The following is a 23,271-nucleotide window of genomic DNA, read 5'->3' as shown; positions in this document are numbered from 1 at the left end:
GTCAGATAAAGAGCCATACCATATCATTTAACTTATGTGGAATTTAAGAAATAAAATAAATGATCAGAGGGTCAAAAATGAGGGGCAAACCAAAAACTAGACTCTTAATGATAGAAAACAAACAGATGGCTATCAGGGAGGAAATGGGTAAGGGAATGGATGCAATAGGTATAGGGGATTAAAGAGTACACTTATCTTGACAAACACTGATTAATGTGCATAATTGTTGAATCACTATATTGTACAACTGAAACTAATTTAACACCATATGCTGACTATACTGGGATTAAAATTTAAAAAAATAAAGCAAGAAAATAGAACAACAACAACAAAAATGCTACAACTATTCCAGCAATAACACTATTTAAATCCTTAACTTGTTCATATTTCATTGTCTGGCCCTGTATCTCATTAATTTTAATAGAAGAAATGAAAGAGAAATCAGTATTTATGGGTAATATCTTTTAAAGGTAAACTTCAAAATTTTATATATATATTATATATATTACACACATAAATATATATGTTATACATAGGATAGACTAAATCTGACAAAATATCATTTTTTAAAATGTGCATAATACAAGTAGATTTGTATACTGGTATGTAACTAAAGACCTTTTATTTAAAAATAAAATAAAATAAAGGGTAACTAAGTGAGGTAGGCCGATTTTTTTTTAAAGTCCATATATATGTAATATTGTTTTGTGAGGTAAATTTGGGCCATTATACTTACTGAATTATTTTGATAGTTCAGCAATATATTCCATTTAATTAATTCTTTATTTGTATTTTTTTAAATTCTCACAGACACAATTTTGTGTCATTGGTTCCTCTTATAAAGATGTTCAACTGATTTATCCAAGCTCATGTTCAAGTATTTTTGTAAAATACTGTTAATGATGGATCAATGTTGTTTTCAGCTTGTTCACACACCAGTTCAATATATTTGTATCTAGTAAATACTTAGTAAAATATGAAGTCACTATATAAAAGTATTAAAATAAAATTAATTTGCATAGAACTCCCATCCTCTACCCACACCAAATGCAGGATTTAATGGAATCAGATAATATACAGCTGAATTCTACTAAAATAATTTCTACAGTAGTACAAGTAGCCCTTTATAAGCTAAGACTTCAATTCCCCCAGCTCCCTGGTATATGACTTATTAACATTTGCTCTTAATTTTAATGAAAATGATTGAAAGTAATATTTACTAAATGTTTTTGGAAATTTTCCAATCTATGTTAATACTTAATTGAAATGTGCCTAAGGCACTTAACATATATTAGCCTTACACTGATAGTTGTTTGGTTTTCCATAGGACTAAGAAAAATTGTAAATAACAGCAATGCCTTTGGGCAGGGAGGCTGGAAATTACAAACCTAAGGTTAATGAAAATGACCTTTCTGCACAAATGTTACCGTCAGAGGTAAAAAGAATGAGTTATGTTTTAGTCATGAAAAATAAAAAATAAAGAAAACTCCATATCTCATTCTTATTTTGCAATCTTTTGACCTTTTACTTCTTTTATTATGTAGGATATATTTCTGTATCAAATTTTGTTCTACCTTGAGTATTCCATTTTTATTTCATTTCTCTGGTTTTAAGTTCAAAATATTTATTTTGTTGATAACATGAGGAAACGTATCCTTTTAGGTATGTATATTCTAAGTTCATCTGTGAGGTTTTTCCCTACAAAAATTCATAAAAAATGAGATGACTCTATTTATGTTTAATGATAGAAAATTAAAAGAATCATAGGGACACGTAAATGTAGAAAATTCTTCTTTTGGGTCCATTTAACAGATACTCAGTTTACCGTTGTGCTTCATGGGCAGGATATTGTGCTGTGACATGACTAATTAAAACAACATAAAAGAAAAAGTTATAAAAATAGTGTCTTCCCATAATCTTACAGTTAAATTGAGTAAATATGACATATGCATGGAAGCCATTAGAGAATCAGCTAAAATATTAAACAATACCAAAAACTAAGCATTTTAAATTAGAGACAAACTTTTGTTCCTGACTTTTCCTTTACTTATGGAAAAAAAAATATCTTAACCGCTCTCTTTAAGTTTAACAAATTATCAAAAATAGTATTATGGAAATAAAAGCACAAGAATTCTGCAAGACATTTTTACTTAATTATCACAAGGAGTTTTCTACCCAAAGATTAAAAGTCACCAAACTCTATTGTTATTATCATAGACACGAACTGCTTACTAATTCCAATGGACGCATTAGGAATTTTTCTCTGAAAGATACTAAACACACATTTAATTAGAAATGTTTGGGTTCACTTGAGAAATCAGAGCTCTTGTTAGCAAATCTTTTGTGCAAAGAAAAACTGCCGTTACAACAGAATATAAAATCATGTACAAGGCACTTGAGAAAGTATGTACAAAGATACATGAAATTAAAAAGAAGCACATATGCTCCGGATTCTTCTTTTTTGAAGTAACCATAAATGATATGGACAAAGGTATACCAATGAATGAAAAGATATTTACAGTCAATAATTTTATCAGTCAGTGGAGTCTAAGAGTAGGATGGCAATATTTTTACATAACATACATCTACTTCCAGTTCACCACATTCATTCATTCACAAAACATTTCTTGATCCTCCTACAATGTTACACATTTAAGGCTGACCACCCTTAAATAATTTCTCCTCTCGGGGTGCTGTTTCTGAGAACACTGTTCTAGTTTGTCTATTACTAGTCTGATTCTTCTTTCTCCATTTCTTGCTTATCTTCTGGTTCGTCTTAGTCCATCAGCATAGGCCATCCCTAAGTTCTCTGGATGCTTGTGTTATTCCTTGTCGTTCTACCTATAACCCATTATGTCCTGTCATAAAGCTTCAATTATCAATTCTCCTCAGATGGCTCAGATTTCTGTATTTCCAGCACAGTCCTCTCTCTTTCAACTTGAATATTTACCTCCCCTTTTCCCTGGGCCCCTTGACATCTCTACCTGGACTTAACATATCTTCACTTCAGCAGGCCTCTCCCAAACCCTCTCCTCACAAGAATTCTGTACTCCTCCAATGTGTCTTCTCAAGCCTTAATGTTACCTGATCTCCCTCTTCCATCCCATCACTCCTCCTTAGAGGCTCAGGTTTGATGCCTCTTTTTGAAATGCCTAATTCTACCTCCCAAGAAGAAGTAAAGTATCTATTCCCTCAGAGTCCCACAAAACCAGACCCCATCATGGCTATTTGTCTTCTACTAAAATTTCCTTTTCATTTTTAAATTTCTATTCATGGCACCCATCCTCTGGTCTTTCAAGATTAAAAACTTTATTATACTCACATTTAATTATGATGAAAAACTGTAACTTTTCCCCAGCAAAAGCTTCTAGTTTGATACCTTATTTTAGAATTTCTGATCGCCTTTCTGAAGCAGAAGCTGTCTCTCCTTTCCTCTAAACCTCACCCAGCAACGTAGTTATTGCTGTTTGTGTTCATATATTTTATTCTCAACTATTATTATACTGGAGACAAAAATGGCATCTGCTTCATCTGAGTATCTACCACAGCAACACTACACAGTAAATGATAAATTCCTTTATTTACTAAGAGATTATTATTATTTGATGATCTGTATTTACACCAGTCTACCCAGTATGCTAACCTCCACATCTTTAGTATTCTGGTCAATCCTGCCCCACTTTAATTTTATAGCCATTATTATGATCTTTTTATTTTCAACTATTACCATCACCACCACCATCATTATCATCATCATTATCACCACCAAAGTCATCATTGTTCCTAGAGTGGTTGACATTTGTTTGTTCATAGATTTCCATTTTCAGAGAATTTTCAGACACTTATTTGTTAAACAGGACAGCATAACATTTCTTAATAAATTATTAATTTCCAGAGGATAAAGAACAACCTGAAGTACTTGGAAATATATAATAATAAATGTGCTCCCTGAACTTCAGAAGTTTACATTGTATAACAATTAAGCAATAAATAATATATGTGAGTTTTTAACTAGTATTTGGTGACCTTTGTCTTAACTTTGAATAATTCTTTAGCCATACTCTTTGAGGTACCTAAAATTTTTTTCTTCAAAATTTTCTTCTTAACAAGTGACTGAAGCTGAAGGTATGCTAATGCAGGTGTAATAATATAAGGAAAGCACACAAACTTCCCTATAACCATTTAATTATTTTTTTTACTCTCAAATATCCCCACTGAGCCTGTGTTAGTAAAAGATTTCTCACTAATTATATTATATTTCAAGAACACCAGAGCTTTCTGAGATGCACAGGAATTAAAAGGAAAGAAATTCTACTTCTCAAGATAAAAGCCCATGACTATGTAGAAATATTATCTACTAAGCAGGCTGATGCTATTCAACAAACCATTAATAAGATTTAAGAAATTATTTTATTTATTTCTCTAGGTTTGGTGGTTGTACCCTAGAGGTGCCATCTTGAAGATTATCTCATTGCCCTATAAAGATTGGGGCCCTCTAATTTTCCTTTGTCCTCTGTGATATTTATATTCAAAACCTCAAAACACTTTTTTACCCTTTATTTCATCATAATAAATGTCAACAACCAATTTTTCATCCTATGTCGCCATAAAGTCTAGGTGGAAAGCAACACAATGCAACTTGAAAAAGTAACCTGAATTCACCACCCTAGTAACTGAAAAGGAGGAATAAAAAGGAAAATACACCACAAAATTTAAAAGAAAGAAAGAATGAAAGAAAGATAAAAGAAAGAAAGGCTTTTGCATAACTGCTATGAATAAGATACTATGTTAGATAATGAAACGTACTATCTTTTTAATCATTGTAATTTAGAGAGATAGGTGTTATTATTTTCCGTTTATATCCCTGGAAATGAAAATCAAAGATCTTAAAAAGGTAGAGGTGAGATTCAATCCAAGTTTAGTTTTTAATCGTCTAAGTACTTAGTAATCAAAACAAAACAAAATGAAAGCTAAATGAAAAAAAAATTAAAAACCCATTCATGTAGTTAGTGTACATATATAAAAAGACTCTGGATAGTTTTAACCTCTTTGCAAAGTTTGGGTTGGTTAACCATGTAAAACGGGAGTTTTATTTTAGTGGCCAAACCTATTGCTTCCAAAACAGAGATATGAGGTTATTTCTCAGTAAAAAGATGTTCATTGAATACATAAAATCTATGTATATCTAAATAACATATGATTGTTGCTCAGTAGTTAGCCATGCAATTTGGCCTAAAAGAGGGTGCCTAAAATCTCATGATATAGGATGAATTGAGAAATGCAAAGAGAAATGCAATTTAGTTTAGTATTGAATTTGAAATCATAGCAAATAGAGATAGCCTTGGGGAGGAAGTAGACCACTGATGCTCCAAAGTTTCTTGTTGTGCTTAAGAATTAAAAGAATCTTTTACTATGATTATTCTTGTTCCAAATTTATGCCCAATATATAAAATGAAGACTCCTTCACCAATCAAAATTCACTGACCTATGCTTTTAAGCATTCAGGGCTCATCAAATACTTTCCCCAAACCAATGAGTTAGCAAAAGCATACCCTGACACCTTGAAATAAACAACAAGATGGGAAATCTTTTAGAAATGCCTGCTGCAAACTATCTTGGCTCAGCTTCAGTGAAAATGGTAATTTTTATGACAACATAAATATAATGTTAATTACTCCATGATATTCAGCCCAGATTCTATTTCTACCATGTCAGTGAATTTTAAATCCAGTTTGAAAGACAAAAAAAAAAAAAAAAAAAAGGCTTTTGTTTATACATGAAACAGTGACCATCATGTCTGCTGACTAAATCAAATGATTTCAAGCTATAAGGTCAGGAGGTCCTGACAGAGTCGGAGTCAGATGCCCTACAGTTATAAATTCATATGCTCAAATCAAATACCTAATATTTTTTTTGACCCTGAAATGCTAAATAAATAAGATCAGAAGAATTTAAAGAAAACACGGTAATGGTGAACTATGCTGTCATCTTTAATATGTTTTACACAGAAGCTGAGTCATTAGGTTCTGAAATTTTATTCACTTATAATTTATTTTAGAACCTACTTAATTAATATTCATAAGTATCCCTTACTGTCCCTTGTTTCTAAAATTAATACAATTCTAAAACTGGAACTCTTATGTTTGGTTAAGAGCTTAAATCTATGTTATTTTAACTTATGCAAAATCAACTGGAGAACTAAGGATAATTATCCAAATAAATCAACCAAAAATAAAGTTTTGCAGCACTTCTATGTAATGCATAATGAAAAGGATGTTTTATACCCAAATTTTACAAATGATACTTCCAGTTATTTACTTTAGTGGTCTAAAAACTAGACATGGTGCTTGGATTTGTGGAGTACTTGCAGTAGGCAAAATAATGACCTCCCAAAGATATACACATTTTAATCTCCACAACCTGTAAATATATTATATGGGGTGGGGGTTAAGTTGGCTAATAAAATGACCTTAAGATAAGGAGACTCTGAATAACAGATAAGGAGAATTTCCTGGCTCAATGGAATCAGAAGGATTTTTATAAGTGAAAAAGAAAAATGGGAGAGCCAATGTCAAAGTGACACAGCCTGAGAAAGACTGCACTGGCCACCAGGTCCTTGTTGGCTTTAAAGGTGGGAGGGCACCTTGAATCAAGAAACTGCACCACTTCTAACCACTGGAAAAGTCAAGGAAGCACAGATTCTCTCCCAGAGCCTCCAGGAGAAACATACCCCTTCTCCCACCTTGAGTTTGGCCCTCTGAGATGTTTCTTACTTCTAACATCCAGAACTCCATTAAGATAATAAATGTATGGTATTTTAAGCCACCAAGTCTTTGGAAATTTGTTATAGCAGTAATGAAAAACTAATACAGATATTCTCACAAATATATTACTGGTAGCTCCTGGATGGATTATTGGTAGCAACATTCCCAATACCTAATACAGTACCTGGTACATTGCGTAAGCAATTACATTTGACTGATAACCAGAAAACAATTTCCATTATAGGTAAGTAATCACACAGATACAATATTAAGTTCACACTGTAATCCCTCATACAAGTCACATGTATAAATTGTTTCTTGAAGGAATTTGGAAGACTAGAAAGAAAATTTTATCCTCAGTTTTGCTTTTTTATTTTTTGTAGAGACAGCAAAATTCATATGCAAATAAAAGAAAAATAGTGTTATGCCATGAAAAATGACACGTATATAACAATGCTGAAGCAATGCTACCAAAATACCACCAAAGTACTCAAAGTCAGAACTAATTTTATGGTACATGGGAGAAGGATTGGGAGAGGGAGAGAAAGAAACTCAAGCAGTCTCTCTGCTGAGTGTGGAGCCCAATGTAGGGCTTGATCTCACAATCCTTAGATCATGATGTGAGCCACCCAAGTGCCCCATCTCCCAAATCTTAATAAAAGGAAATAATGCATTAGAGGAAATAATAAAAAATTCATTAAGTCCATGTAGTCAACTCCTCTATAATAGTAATGGACAGATTTCACACAGGGGAATCCTTTTTTTTTTTAAACTAACAAAGCACAATTAAAAATAATGTATAACTTATGGGAGAAAGGAAAGAGTGGACAAATATAATAGTTGTAATGGGAAAGAGATTTGATTAGGAAGACCAGAATGGATCTTAAATGTTATCTGCTTCAGACACCAGAACAAAAATAAGACACCAGAAAAATGGACATATAAACCTCCTACCCTACTATAAATTATGGAAAGGGGTCGTTTGCTTGTTTGTTTTCTAGATTTACACAAACCTGGTTCAAATTCTGTTGAAACTAGCTAGGAGGTCAATTTGTGTTTTTTTCTCTGGAGTCCCTCCAGGTCAAATGGGTCAAATATAGTACTTGCTAGAAATTCCTAAATAAATAAGAAAATCTTGTCTTGTCTATGCTAGATTTCTTCATTACCCACAAAATGTCATTATTTCTGGGGAAAAGGTTGAACTATTTTAAGAGAATCTAAATTCATTATAATGAGCTAAATTGATGAAATTGAGGGAATATCTAGCATACTCTGAAGTCTTGGCAAATATAAGCTAGCAATACTTTTATATGTGATAAAAGTATATTTTTAAAAGGGAAAACGATAAATCCAAACCTCAAAATAACAATTGTCCTTGACCATGAGTCAGGACAATGCTATAGTAAAGGAGCACCTCACTGATGAAGCAGTGTTTGTTACATATTTCAGTTCTTAAGCTGAGTGATGAGTTCGTAGATTCAGTTTTACTCTTATGGCTCATATTTTCATGCATCAAATTAGAGGAAATAAAATGCAAATCACATCTACCTACAATAAATTTTCATTTTAATAATTAAAAATGAAAAGTCCAACAAGAGAGATGAGGAAATTAAAAATTAAATATCTGGGAACCACTCCCTCCATGAAGAAATTCCACCTACACTGCTTTCCAAAAATGCTACTGTCACTGCTGCCATAGCACATGTGTCTAATACTTTGCAGACATGTTTAATATTTACCCTCTCAATGTATCCTTACAACATCTGCAATGATACTCATATTTTCTCCATTTTATGCAAAAGACAATTTAAGAAAGGATGCGTGACCTACATACAACTCAGTGGAGATGGCAAAACTGTAATTCAGGGTTGCCTGACTCTAGAGTCCAAGATTTACCATGTTATACCTAGAAGTCCCCTATGATTTTCTAGGATTAGTTGTCTCATAGGTCTCCAAATTGGACATACTATACAGTTGCTGTAGAAACACCTTTTCAGAAAGCCCTTAATGCTAAAAGAAAGTAAAGTCACAAATGGATTGTTCCAAAGCAGATTGAAATTACACACCTAAAAATTGTATCTAATTATCAACTCATAAAGGATAAGTGCATAACACCAATTAAACAGAAAAGTATGAACTACTGCCAAAGGATAAAACTAAGGCTTTTGTCACTTTAAACTAGTATTTTTTAAAAGATTTTGTTTATTTACTTAAGAGAGAGAGAGAGAGAGTTAGCACGAGCTGAGGGAGGGTCAGAAGGACAAGCAGATTCCCCACTGAGCGTGGGGCTCAACAGAGGCCTCAATCGCAGGACCCTGAGATCATGACCTGAGCCCAAGTCAAATGGTTTAACTGACTGAGCCACTAAGGCGGCTCTTCAAAGTAATATTTCTAAACTCTCCCCACAACTGCTGATCTTTAAAGATTCATCAATGTCCTCAAGATAGAAACTCCAGTGCTACCTTCAATTCCAACAGCTAAAGAATGACCACTCTAGCACATAAATTATAATTCAGGCTGAAATTATCACGTAAAAAAATGGGATTATCTTAAAAATAAATTGCAACAATATATGATAATCACGATTCAAACACCTATCTTCATGTTTGTCCTCTGATGTCAAATTTTTGGTAGCTCGGAGGAAATAAAATAGATGCATTTATCTGGCCTACTCCAGTTGTGGTATGTGTGTTTACAATCTTCATGTGTATGAACAGGAATATAGTCTAAGTTCAGTTTCTATATAAACATTGTTTCAGGGAAACATAAATGTTAGCCTCCTTTGTTTTAAACCCCAGCCTCCTGTTGTATGGATAATGTCGTAGCTATCCTTCAGAACTGCTCTAAATACTGATGACTCAAAAAAGAAAGAAAATGTGACTGAAGTGATAGTTTGGTGTATATTCTCGCCTACACAACTGCTCACAAACCCCACAGTATAAGAAGTGACATACAGTTATCAGACATCTGAGTGTAGATAATCTTCCCATCATTTAGAATCGCAGAGACAGCAGTACATCTGCTGAGGAGGAAAATGTAGAATGCAGCCTCGAAAACAGGTCCAGACAGCAACTGGTTATTAGAGTCAACTACTTTATTCCTTTTGTAATAAGAAAAACACCTTCCTTTCATCTTAGCCGACGACCTTACTTTATACTTTGTTGAGAACATTTAAGAAAAAGAGAGGAATGCCTTGAGTTCCTCCAATAAGCCTGCCACCCACCAGTATCCCTTCAGGTACGACCTGCTTGCTTTCTTATGACAAAGAATGAAGTGTACCTTTCTTTTAAGACCGATCTTTTCTGGGACGCCTGGGTGGCTCAGTGGTTGAGCGCCTGCCCTGGGCTCCAGGATCGAGTCCCACATCGGGCTCCCTGCCTGGAGCCTGCTTCGCCCACTGCCTGTGTCTCTGCCTCTCTCTCTCTCTCTCTGGGTCTTTCATGAATACATAAATAAAATCTTAAGAAAAAAAAAAAGACCAATCTTTACATATATGTTCAGGCTTCCATCCTCCTGTCCCTGTCTGTTCCTGTGGAAGATGTAGGTCCTTTATTCATCTGCTCCAGGGTGAACATCATTTCCTCTTGCTGTTGCTGTTTCTTGAATAGAAGTCTTGAAAAAGTTCACGATTGTGCCTCCGGGACCCACTCTGTCTCCTCCCAATCAGCCTCTTAATCTGCACTAGTGAAACCCCCCCTTGTCAATGTCAACCATGGCCTCAATGAGGACACATCACCTGGCTGCCTCTATGTTCTCTTCTTACTCATCCCCTCTTGCACACTCGATAATCCCCCCATTCCTGACATGGGCTCTTGTCATCCGTGATCCATGGTATCATGCTCCCAGTTTTTGTTCTGCTCCACAAACTGCCACTTCTCAATTCTCTTTTCTGGTTTCAGCATCTCTAAGGGAAACCCAAATATTCCAGAGCTCAGGCCCCTTGTTTTTTTTTTTTTTTCTATTAATATGTACTCCCAGAAGATTTCTTGCACTCTCTATATGTTGATATGCAAAGTTACATATCTATCCCTGATCTATTCCCTGAGCTTCATAACTCTTATGTGCAAGTATTTATAACACATCTTCATATCTATATCCAAAGGAACTTTATCTTAATTTTTCTCTTGGCTCCCAGAGCAGTCAGCCTGATGTTTTGGAATATAAAATGATTTTCTGTACTTCCAGGCTTGACATTTAGGGTAAAATCTAAACTTCTTTTCAGAATTTATGAGAAGTTCTGGCCTTCACCTGGCTCTCCTGCATTATTTCTACCACATTCTTCTTACTTCCCTCTGCTCACTTCAATTTTATATCTCTTTCAGACTTGACTAAAATCAATATGTAACTTTTAAGACTTCTCATATGTGACCCATCTCAATAGATTTTCAGGTTTTCTTTAAAACTGCTAAAATATTGTTCTCCATGTGTACTGCTTAACTTTCAATTGACTTCAAGTTATGTGGTTTTTTCTTTTTTTTTTTTTAATGATTATTTAACAGAAAGTTTATTCTTAAATGGCCAACAAGATCTAAGACAACACTTCATTCTAGCTACTGGTGGCAACATATGTTGTGACAGGGAATCTAGATGTTTAAACAGGAATGGAATTAAGGATTACCATTGCCTCAAGCACCAGGAACAGCTTACTTTTTGCCAGATTTCTTGATTCCACCTGTGGCCCGGAGGCACTTCCCTGCCCACAGCCTTTGCTTTTAGTTCTTGAAATTTCTTCTGTTCTTCTTGATGTTTCTGTTCATAGGCCTTATCTTATCTGTCTCCTTGGCCTGCTTGTTGGGCTGCTTTAGGGGCTACCTCTTGCCACCTTCCTCTTGGCACCTGCTGCCCCTTCCCCAGGCCCTGCCACCAGAAGCTAGTGGTTACGTTTTCTTATTGGTTTGGTTATGTTTTGATTAAATCAGTCCTTATATTTATTGGTTACCCATAGTATTGTTGAAAATTTCCCCCAGTGATTTTTTAAATACTGTATGGAATTTGATGAAGAGGTCTCCTACTGCTCTCCATGTCACCATTATTTCAGAACAAAGATGAAAATGCGTAACTAAGACCACCTAAGTAGGGTCACCACTGAGATAACTAGATATAGCAGTAGTACATTGTTAAGGTGTCCTGATATTCCTCACCTCCCAGGGTTCCTCTGCTGTACCACCCCCCATCCCACCTCCCACTCCCCACCACCATACAGAAAGATTTACAAGCTACCTTGCAAGAAATTCAGTTTAATAATGAATGATTCCAAATTTTGGTTTTACTCTACTATAAGGCCAAGAAGATGTTGGTATGTCTTCTTCTACTTCCTGTAAGAAAGTTTGAGCTAAGTGGTTAAACATTTTATCTCAGAACGATACCTATTCTTCCTCTATCTTGTTTTGTTTCTATTTGACTTTATTTGTAACTATTGAGCTTAAATATATTGGTAAACTTTGGCAAAATCTTTTTCCAAGTAAGTGGAATATATAAATTTTTTATGTATATGATATGCCGCAGGACAGTGCTGAGCTCTGTACTAGCAGCTCTCTTAAAATGGCGTTCATGGTTTTTGTAAATGAGAAGTTGAATACAAACCTAAGCTAGTGTTACTAAAATCCCTATTACTCAGGCTTCTGTAGTAGAGGCTTCTGTAATAAAAAATGGTGTTCTAAAGGGGACAAAAAAATCCCACTGTAGTCTGTACTTATTAGACAGTACTATTCAATAGAAGGATAATGTAAGCCACATGTATACTCTTAAACTTTTTAAAGCCATATTAAGAGGGTAAAAGAAATAGATAAAATTAATTTTATTAATATATTTTACTTAATTTATTAAAAAGTGTTATAATTTCAACATGAAATACAATAATTATTAATATGCTGTTTTATATTTTCCTGTTTTAAATCCAGTGTCTTTTTTACACTTATAGCACATCTCTATTCAGACTACTCAAACTCTCAACAGCCACCTCTGGTGAGGGGCTACCATACTGGCCAGTGTATTAGACTATTTCTGTAAGCGAATATTAATTTAAGATGCACATACATTTAAGAGACTATTATAGGAACCAAAATCCCCATCACCATTATGTGGAATACATCTGAAGTTTAAATAACATAAACAGAGGACAGATACATTTATTTCCCCTGAACTCTACTTCAGTGATTCCATAATGTAGCATTTTAAATATTTCTATTCAAATAAACATGATTTTGTACTTTACCTCCTGCTGTGGCAACTTTAAAATGCTGCAAGTAAAAAGCTGCTAAAAATTACAAATTGCCACCTAAGTTTCCCTGCCTGCATGATGATAATTAGTCCTATTTTTGAAGGACCACAAATTATTGCCAAACAATTAGATGCATCTTCAGGAAAACTCATCTCTTTTCTTTCAAAATACTTTTTGGAAGAAAAAGAAAAAGACTCTGTTTCCATTCAGTTTGGAAATCTTCACTTTTTTTCCCAAAAGTTAAAAGTAATTATTTATTACTCATAATATACTAGGTATTTATTGGGGATACAAGATGAGTAAGGTACTATTTTTGCTTTAGAAAACTCACAATCAAGCAAACACCTGAGCTAACTTTATATAATGTCACCCTTCAAAATTATATCTTCAGTTACTTCAATGAAATCTTCTAAGAACAAGGATTTTTTTAAAAAAAAACTACTTTATTGAGGTATGATGGACATAGAGAAAGCTTTACATATTTAATGCATACAGCTTGATAAGTTTGGAGATAAGTATATACCCATGAAACCATGGCCACAAGCTATGTTATATGCATATTCCTCACCTCCAAAAGTTTTTTACTGACCTCTATTTTTTTGTGATCACACACTTGCCTTAAGATCTATCCTCCTAGCAAATTTTTAAGTATGTAATACAGGACTGCTAACTATAGACACTATGCTATATAGTAGATCTCTAGGACTTATTCATCTTGTGTAACTGAGACTTAGTACCCTTTGACTCAAATCTCCCTATTTCTCCTCCTCCTCCTCAGCCACTGGCAACCAGCATTCTACCCTCTGGTGCTATGAGTTTGACTCTTTTTAGATTCTGCATCTAATTAGCATCATATAGTTACTTGTCCTTCTGTGTCTGGCTAATTTCATTTAGTATAGTATTCTCCAGGTTCATCCATGTTGTCACAAATGGCGGGATTTCCTTCTTTTTAAAGACTGAATAATATTCCAATATGAGTGTGATATATATTGCATTTTATTTATCCATTCAGTCATCAAAAACATTTATGTCGCTTCCCTCTCTTAACTATTGGGAATAATGTTGCAATGAACATGGAATTTCAGATATCTCTTTGACATCACGATTTCAATTCCTTTGGATATATATACCCAAAGCAGGATTGCTGAATCATATGGTAGTTCTACTTTTACCTTTTTGAGGAAACTTCACACTTGTTTTCCATAGTGGCTGTACCAGTTTACAATATCTCTGTCGTTAGTGCACGAGGGTCCCCTGTTCTTTTCCACTAACACTTGTTATATCTATCTATCTATCTATCTATCTATCTATCTATCTATCATCTATCATTATAGCCATCCTAGCAGGTGTGAGGGGACAGACATCTCATTGTGGTCTTCATTTGCATTTTATTGATGAATAGTAATGCTGAGCACCTTTTTATATACCTATTGGCCATTTGTATGTCTTCTTAGGAGAAATGTCTATTCAATTATTTGCCCTTTTTTTTTTTTAAATCAGATTGTTTTATTTACTTAGTGTTTTCTGTTGAGTTTAGGAAGTCCTTACATATTTTAGATATTAGTCCTTTATCAGGTGTATGGTTTACAAATATTTTCTCCCATAGCATAGCATTACCCTTTCATTTAGTTGGTGGTTTATTTTGATATGCAAAACCTTTTTATTTTAATGTAATCTCACTTTTCTATTTTTGCATTTGTTGCCTGTACTTTTGGTGTCATATCCACGAAATCACTGCCAAGGCCAATGTCAAGAAGATCTCCCCCTATATTTTCTTTTAGGACTTTTAACGTTTCCAGATCTTATGTTTAAGTCATTAAGCCCTTTTGAGTCATTTTTGTATATTGTGCAAGATAAAATCAACCAATTTCATTATTTCACATGTAACCATCCAGCTTTCCCAGCAACACTTATCAAAGACACTATCTTCTACATTTGTAGAATATTCATTTTAAAATTATCTCTAAAATTAAATGAGTCAGTGAGGAGTTATACAGATCAGGAGAATTAAATGGAGAAAAAGAGATATGTGCACATAAACTAGAAAGATTCAGGAACAGTAATTCACAACCACCTGCCCATACCACTATCTCTCTCAGTATAACTTGTTTTCATCCCGTCCTCCCAAATAATCTGAACCAGAACTTGAAACGGAATGCTGTAAAGAAAAAACAAATTAAGTTGATTTTTTTAAAAAGATATTTATCTTCTTAATTTTTTTGTAAGCTCTCCAAAGCAGTGACCAGATTCTATTAGGGTATCAAATAGGACTTAGCACAGTGCCTTCACAGAGCAGGCACTCAACGTATATTTCACGAGTGAATGTTAGTTTTGTTAATAAAATTCTAGATCATTTTTAAAATTTCTCATTTTTCTGTATGTTCATTCAGATCTGGGTTCCATAATGCTAGAGCAAAAACTATTAGGGTGAGTTATGTTCTTTCCTTCTCTACTTAAGATAACAAGGGGAACATATCAATGTTCAAAAATTATGTGTCAACTGGCTTTATGCTCTATCAATATCCATGTCGACCAACAGAGCAAATAATTCTCATCATGAAGGACTTACTTTCAAGTAGCACAAAAAATGATAAGAAAAATAGTTCATATAAACATTGCATAACAGAAGCAGTAAGATATAGAAGGCTGGTGGAGTTAGAAGTAATTGAATTCAGGTTTTTTAGGTGACTGTTGAGTACACAGAATGAAAGCATATCCATAAATTTTATAACATGCAACACTCAGGGTATTATTTTAATCTCCTGTGACAAACGTTTTAGATTAATTGTTTTGATCATTTTAAGACAGAACCAGTTACTTTAAAGCAATATATAAGGCTTATTCCTGTATCATTTAAAAAATCAATTTTAATAAAAGTTATCTTAAATTTTGTTGCCTTTGGCTTCAGCAAATCCTTTTCATTTGTATGGGGTTTTAGATTTTCAATGCACTTTCATGTACACTCATCTCATTTGATTTTCTTAAGAATTCTGAGTTGATGTTACTATGCTATAAGTAAAGATACCGAGTCCAATTGATTTTTCTGACTACAGGTCAAAGAAAAGACATTCTGAGAGGTTGCCCTAAAAATCCAGTCTTCCTTTCTTGTATAAATGTACCTTTACCCCATTCTTTTTGCCTTTATCAACATCCCTCTCTGATCAGCATCTTGGAGATATCAATAGTTTGTTGTCTCTATACAGAGGACCCAGGAACTTTTTTTCATCAACCTCTCAATCCTGTTGTCAAGCCTGATAAGCAAACAGACGGCTCTGTATTCTTTCATTTCTTATTAATATTTTATATTTGTTCTCCTAACACTAATCCTGGTTACAAAGTCTCTATAATGTTCCTCCCCTCCACATCACTCACACATTACCAAGGCTCCAAAATTATAAAAATTTTAACTCTGCACATGCATGATCTATATTCATTCTACTTATTGCAACAAGATTAATTCAATATATGACAAATAGAAAGAAATTGTAATTCAGGATTACTTACTAATGACACTGCTTAGTGAAATCCAACTTTAGAAATAAAAAAGTTCTCTTGTGCATCTCTCAGTTACTTCTCACATGCATTTCCTTCTCCTGTCCAACAAATTTCTAGTGTGTTTCCATATCCAGATTCATAGAACCACTCTCAGAGCTCTCAGAACCACTCAAACATTTTTCGCTTTCTCCCTCAATTGACTACATCTTAAATATCTTTCGTCAATGTTTGAAACTTTACTTTTAGAAGAGAAAATCAGCTAACTTGACTAGATGATTTTATTGCTTCCTGAAAAGGACCTGACCTCACACAATATGTCCCTCTCCAACCTAGTTCTTTCTCTTTATCATCACCTGCCCTTTTTCTCCTTATCTCTTTAAAAAATTAATCTATTCCTTTACCAGACTGTTCTAATCATCTGTGCATTCGAGCTCACTGATTCTTAAGAATGTTACCTCATTTATACATCTGTCATTGGCCTGTTCATCTCACTTTCCATTAGATTTTCTTATCTCACCTAAAACATAGTCAAATCCATTCTATACACACAATAATAAAAAAAAAATAAATACCATCAGCAACTTTTCCAATTCTGTTCTCTTCAAGGAGATATTTATTTTAAAATATCCACTGCCCAATTCCTGGTAACTCCTCAACAATTTATAGTCTAACAGCTTGCCTCTCACCATTCTTCTCTATACTTGCTCCTACAATGATTTCTCTTTGTATAAGTTATTTATTTCTACACAATGAGCTACCCCCAAACCTAGTAACCTAAAATAACCATTAAGTGTTGATCATAAATTTACTTGTCAGTGGTTCTGCTGACTTGGACCTTGTTGAGTTGAGCTGGAAGGAACTTGCTTAAATCTATCTGATCAGCTGACTGGTTGTTTTGAAACTGGCTGGTTGAGGATAGTTGGTTGGCTATTAACTGAGTTTAGAGGAATTCATATGGTAACAGTCGAAATCCAAAAAAGGGTAGAAGCATGCATGGCCTCTTGAGCCATATACACAAAACCAGTATATTGTCATTTCTGTTGCATCCCATTAGCTAAAACAAGTAACAGGAGTAGAGAAATAGACTCCATGTGTTTGCAGGTGGAATTGCAAAGTCATGTTACAAAAATGATAGCTACAGGGATGGATGGAGAATTGGACCATTTTTTATTTGGACTCCATCACATCTTGCTTAACTTCCTTCTTAGATCAAATCAGTCTCCTCTGGGTCTTCAAGAATTACAATTTCCTAGATATTCCCTTTTATTTCAAGTCTATTCTTTTCAATCTCCTTAGTTGGGTGTTATCAATTCTTTGAATATCTGCATTTCTTTAAGTTCATTCTATGGTCTTTTTATCTTATAACTGTACATGTTTCTTTCATGACTATATCATATGAATTTACTGCCTTGTCAAAGGCTCTGCTTTCATAGAAAACAAATTTTAAAAAATATTATTTTCCAACAGTTACTGTTTTAAAGCCTTATCCCCCCCCCTTTTTAAAATATTTTATTTATTTATTCATGAGAGACATACAGAGAGAGAGAGAGAGGCAGAGACACAGGCAAGGGAGAAGCAAGCACCACACAGGGTGCCTGACGCGGGACTTGATCCCAGGTCTCCAGGATCACGCCCTGGGCTGAAGGCAGCGCTAAACCACTGAGCCACCTGGGCTGCCCCACATTATTCCCCCTTAACTGAACCATTGCTTTAATTTCTTTCCTGCATTCCTAGCTCTAGCTTTACCTGTCTTCTGATTATCTGCTGCTTGTGGAATCTTTCTTAAAACTATGTCTGATTATGATATGAGATACTTTATAATTCTAAATCAATCATCTGCTCAAAGAACTTTGATTTTTCTCCATGGAAAGATTAAATTTTGTTTGAATTTTAGGGTCTTCCACTATTTGATCCCAGTCTATTTTATTCAAACTTACAATAATCCTATATACCTTTCACTTCAGTCATATTACAGTCTCTGTTCCTAGAGCATTTCCTATACATCCCTATTCATATCCCTTTCTCATCTGCCCTTAGTCTTAAATAATTGTCCCATCAGACTCATCTACTCAATCCTCTACTTGTCTTTTAAGAATCAGCTCAAATAACATGTCGTGTGAATCTTCTTCCGGTTTTACATAATATATCTGCATCTATCAGATTTTAATCATTTCAAAGGAAGAAATGATCTCATAGATTATGTTGCCAATGGTCAGAGACTTTATGCCTAAGAGTTATAACATACTAAATATCTGTTGAATAGTGCTGAATCACTTGAGATACAAATTAAAGAAAACCCTATTAAAAGGTAATATATATTTAGTGCCTTTCTAATTGTCAAAACCTAATTTGCATATGTGCATTTTTAGTCAGTGAAATCAGGAAAATATCAAATTAAATAAACTGAAGATCTAATTTTGCAATGTATTCCTTTGCTCAATGGAATCACCAAAATGCCTTAAATATAATAAAAACTAAAGCATATTGGGGTGCCTGGGTAGCTCAGCCTGTTAAGAGTCTGACTCTAGATCACAGCTCAGGTCTTGATCTAAGGCCCTGTAAAAAACAAACAAACAAAGAAACCTAAAGCATATAATTATATCAATATTTATAGTCACTGTATATTGAATCAATCTCTGTCCATTCAGTAAAGGTGGGTAACTTTAAAATAGTTTAATAAAAAGCCATTTATGAAAACTTGGATATGGTTTAGGAAAACTAGAAGAGACATAAGTACCTTGAAGCTTGTAATACCTGTCATGGAGAGCTTCACCACCCCTTGGCCAGAAGTGGTGAGGGCCTAGAGCCTTTATCAGAACCTGCAGACACAGCTTCATAGAGACAGAAAGCAAACTTACAGGAGCAGTGATCTTTGGTAGAAGGATGTAAGTAGCCCATAGAAAACACAGAGCTTAACACTATTTCCTCCTTCTGATCTCATGCTTGTATTTCCCGGTAGCCAAAATCTAACAAGAATCCAAGTTTACCCTGGAACCCAAGGACCAAGGGAGTCTAGTGATGTGATAAATAGAGAGCAGAGAAAGATGGAGAGTGGATCTAGAAGACAAATGTTTGATATTTGGGAGTATGTTTGGATATTTTATTTTTATTTTTTCTTTCTTCTGATGCTACTTAACCTCAGTTTCAGAAGAATAACTCAGAATTTATTTCATAGAAATGTTTATTTAGTAAAACTGTGAAAGATACTTGTTAGCTAAAAGGAGTCTTCAGGTCCAATTATTTTGCATTTTTTGAAGAAACTCAACATCTGCATCAATAATATGGGAGAAAAAATTTATAGAGGGAGAGTGGATTCAGAAAACTTTTTATTAGAGCTTTCTACTTGAGTACATAATCAACTTCACAGTCAGATATTTTCATGTCTTAGAGTTATTAGTAGTACTAATGTGCCTTATTAAAAGCATGGAAGTGTTTTTGTTCTTCTCAGAAAATGTTGTAAAGAACAAAGATTCAGTAATATAGCATTTAGGATTTTTTGGTTAATTTGGTAGCCATCTTATACTTGATAGATACAAACCTGCCCAGAGTTCTCCCTTGAAATATAGCAAAGGCCAAAGAGATATACACCCCAAAATTTTTAAGAAATTAATTTTCAACCTTAAGAAGTAGTTGGGAAGATAACATAAGCCAAAATCATTTTAGTGGATTTTTTTGGTCCCAAAAGTGAAGGGACATGAAGAAATTATCCTTTAGAAACATCTTTTTTTTTTATTTTGGTTATATTTTATTTTATTTTATTTTAATTTTTTTTTTAATTTATGATAGTCACACAGAGAGAGACAGAGAGGCAGAGACACAGGCAGAGGGAGAAGCAGGCTCCATGCACCGGGAGCCCGACGTGGGATTCTATCCCGGGTCTCCAGGATCGTGCCCCCGGACCAAAGGCAGGCGCCAAACCGCTGCGCCACCCAGGGATCCCTATTTTGGTTATATTTTAAAGCATACAATCCAAGTTCAGATATAAAATCTAATTGAAGTCTTATGACAAGTGTAACTATGATACATATTTGGATACATTTTGTTACATTTATTCTAAAAAATTGTGTACTACAGAGATTAAGCAATAAAGAGATTGAGGTCTAAGGCTAATAAATGAGAAATCCTGCAACTGAGGTGATTCTCAGTGTAGTGTGGGATCTGTAAAACATTTTGAGCACATACCAAAATTTGTGTCATTTACTATACTAAAAGCATTGTGGAACATACACAATAAAGTTTTAAAGGGGCAGCCCAGGTGGCTCAGCAGTTCAGCGCCTTCAGCCCAGGGTGTGATCCTGGAGGCCTGGGATCGAGTCCCGCATCGGGCTCCCTGCATGGAGCCTGCTTCTCCCTCTGCCTGTGTCTCTGCGCCACCCCCCCCCCCACCCCGTGTGTGTCTCTCATGAATAAATAAATACAGTCTTTAAAAAAAAAATTAAAGGATGAAATTGAAATAAATATAAATTGAAGATCTGAGATTTTTAACTGCATACCCTGTTTTGAAGATTATTAATCAATAGTACGTACACCAATTTACTCATCTGAATTAAAATAAATTTGCATTCCTCAATGTTCACTTTACAGAAAGTGAAACCCAAAGGCCCTTAAATATGATAGGCCCAAAATTATGAACAAGAAGGGAAAACTATGAAAGGCCATTTTGAGAAAAAAAAATTAAATAATTTAATAACCAGTAAGATGTAAGGACCATAGGAGTAGAGGTTCGGAAGGATTTCTTTTTTTTTTTTTTGCTTTAGCCATTAAGCAAATGCTGAGTGAGTTATCCAATGCTAGAGATAGGACACCAAAGCTTAGTTTTATATTACTGTTAATTTGAAAATCTTCCCCTTTGTTTATTGTGATATTTAGCTTTTCTCTAATAAAAAAAAGATCTGTTAAGTCTTTTGCCCATTTCTAAAATGGGATAATTTTTTTCTTGGTTAATTTGTACAAGTCTAAACATATAGATATTGGTTTTTCTGTCCCTTTTATGTACTTTTATGTTTGACTTCTCTTCCTCAACATTGTGAGAAACCCGTATTTTGGTGTGTCGCTCTAATGTTCATTCTAGTATACGATTCCATTGTGACATTTTTAAATGCTCTAACTCAAACTGCCTTAAACAATAAGGAAATGTATTTTCACCCATAACTGACAGTCCAGATGTACGACAGACCCCAGGCATGACAACCAGAGCAGCTATGATGTTATCAATAAAGAAGTTTTCTTCCATCTCTCTGTGCTGCCATTCTTATGATCACATGATAGCTGCCAAAGGAAATGGGACTCTCTGCTTTCTTTCTGTGTCTTGTAAGATAGAGGGAGAGTCCCTCTTCTGACCAAGAAATATAAATCTTTCCCTTCAGTCTCTCTGGGCCATAATTATAAAGAGATACATTTCCATCAAATAAGTAGGCAAAATTTTCAAAGATCTACTCTTTCCTCCCAAAATAATCTATCCATATATCCCCAAGAATGTCATGCATAAAATTTACAAAAATGTAAAGGAACATATAACTCCATTACTATTTAAACTGTACTGCAGCACAAACAAAAAAAAAATCTTTTTATGGAATAAGTATAATCATGGCCATGATAAAGAGTGCAAAATTAGGAAATTACTGGACAATCATATCATGTTAGTAGAGAAAGCCAGAAGTATTCTTATCAAAACCAGTAAATAGCTTATTTGAATAAGTCTTGGGATATAATGTACAGTGTGGTAATTATAATCAACCATACTATATTGTACATTTGAACGTTCCTAAGACAGTAGATCTTTGAAAATTCTCATCACAAGGAAAAAGATTTTCAACTACGTGGTTGTGTTAACTAAACTTGTTATCATTTTGCAATACATACATACATCAAATCATTGTCCTAAGACATATGAATACAATTACATGTCAATTAAATTTTTTAAATATATTTTTCTTTTTTACTTTGGAAAATTTATTCATAATCTTTGTTCATTAGTTTCTTCATTCATAAACAGGAGAGAATAATATCACCTAGAATTGCGATGCACATATTCTAAATTATGGAGTGGGTATGTACATAGCTTGCTCAAGTTGTTAAATTGTTGCCAAGAGTCTGAGGAATACTGGGCTGAAATTTACCAAGGTCTCTTTCAGCTCTACAGATCGTAAAATGCTAGTATATAAGAAACAAGATGAACAGAAACATTTCTCCCTCAACTTATAAATCTAGATTTACGTATGAAATAATGTTTACCAATTACAAGCTCTCAAAACTGTATTTTTATGACATATACACTATTTATATATTTTATAAGGATTTCCTATATAAAATTTAATAACTATATTTCCTTGTTTATTTCAAACAGTATCTTATGTTTTGTACTTATAAGGATGGTACAAAGGGGAATGAAATGGTTGGAACTTTTTCAATCGGTAAAGCAATACCATAATATTTCTATTTTAAATTATGTTGTTTCAAGAATGCTATATGAGAGTATGTAAGTCCTTTAAAAAATTAAGTAGATGCTAGCCTCTTTTAAGGGAGTTGTCCACCAAAATCTGTTCTCTGTCTTTTATAATAATGAAATTATAGCTGGGCAAAACTCTATCACTTGACTATACTTCTCAGCCTCCTTTGAAGTTAAATGGGTTTTATATGATGAAGTTTTACTAACAGAATGTGTCCGGGGTAATTTATGTTATTTTTCAGATTGGGGCAGAACTCTTCCAAGTTCTCTTTCTCCTTCCCATATGCTGAAACCTGGATCCGGAATAACCTGTTTCTGCCAAGCAAATGAAACAATGACCCAGT

The 23,271-nt window shown here is 34.1% G+C and overlaps 1 pseudogene; it reads right to left on the bottom strand.

Moving 5' to 3' along the window:
- Positions 1-11,407: 11,407 nt before the first annotated feature.
- Positions 11,408-11,786, bottom strand: LOC112927601 (translation machinery-associated protein 7-like; annotated as a pseudogene).
- Positions 11,787-23,271: the final 11,485 nt, after the last annotated feature.

Source organism: Vulpes vulpes, chromosome 12 (genome assembly GCF_048418805.1).
Source record: "Vulpes vulpes isolate BD-2025 chromosome 12, VulVul3, whole genome shotgun sequence".
Lineage (NCBI taxonomy): Eukaryota > Metazoa > Chordata > Mammalia > Carnivora > Canidae > Vulpes > Vulpes vulpes.
The sequence above is the reverse complement of the archived record's forward strand: the minus strand, read 5'-3'. Positions and strand labels throughout refer to the sequence as shown.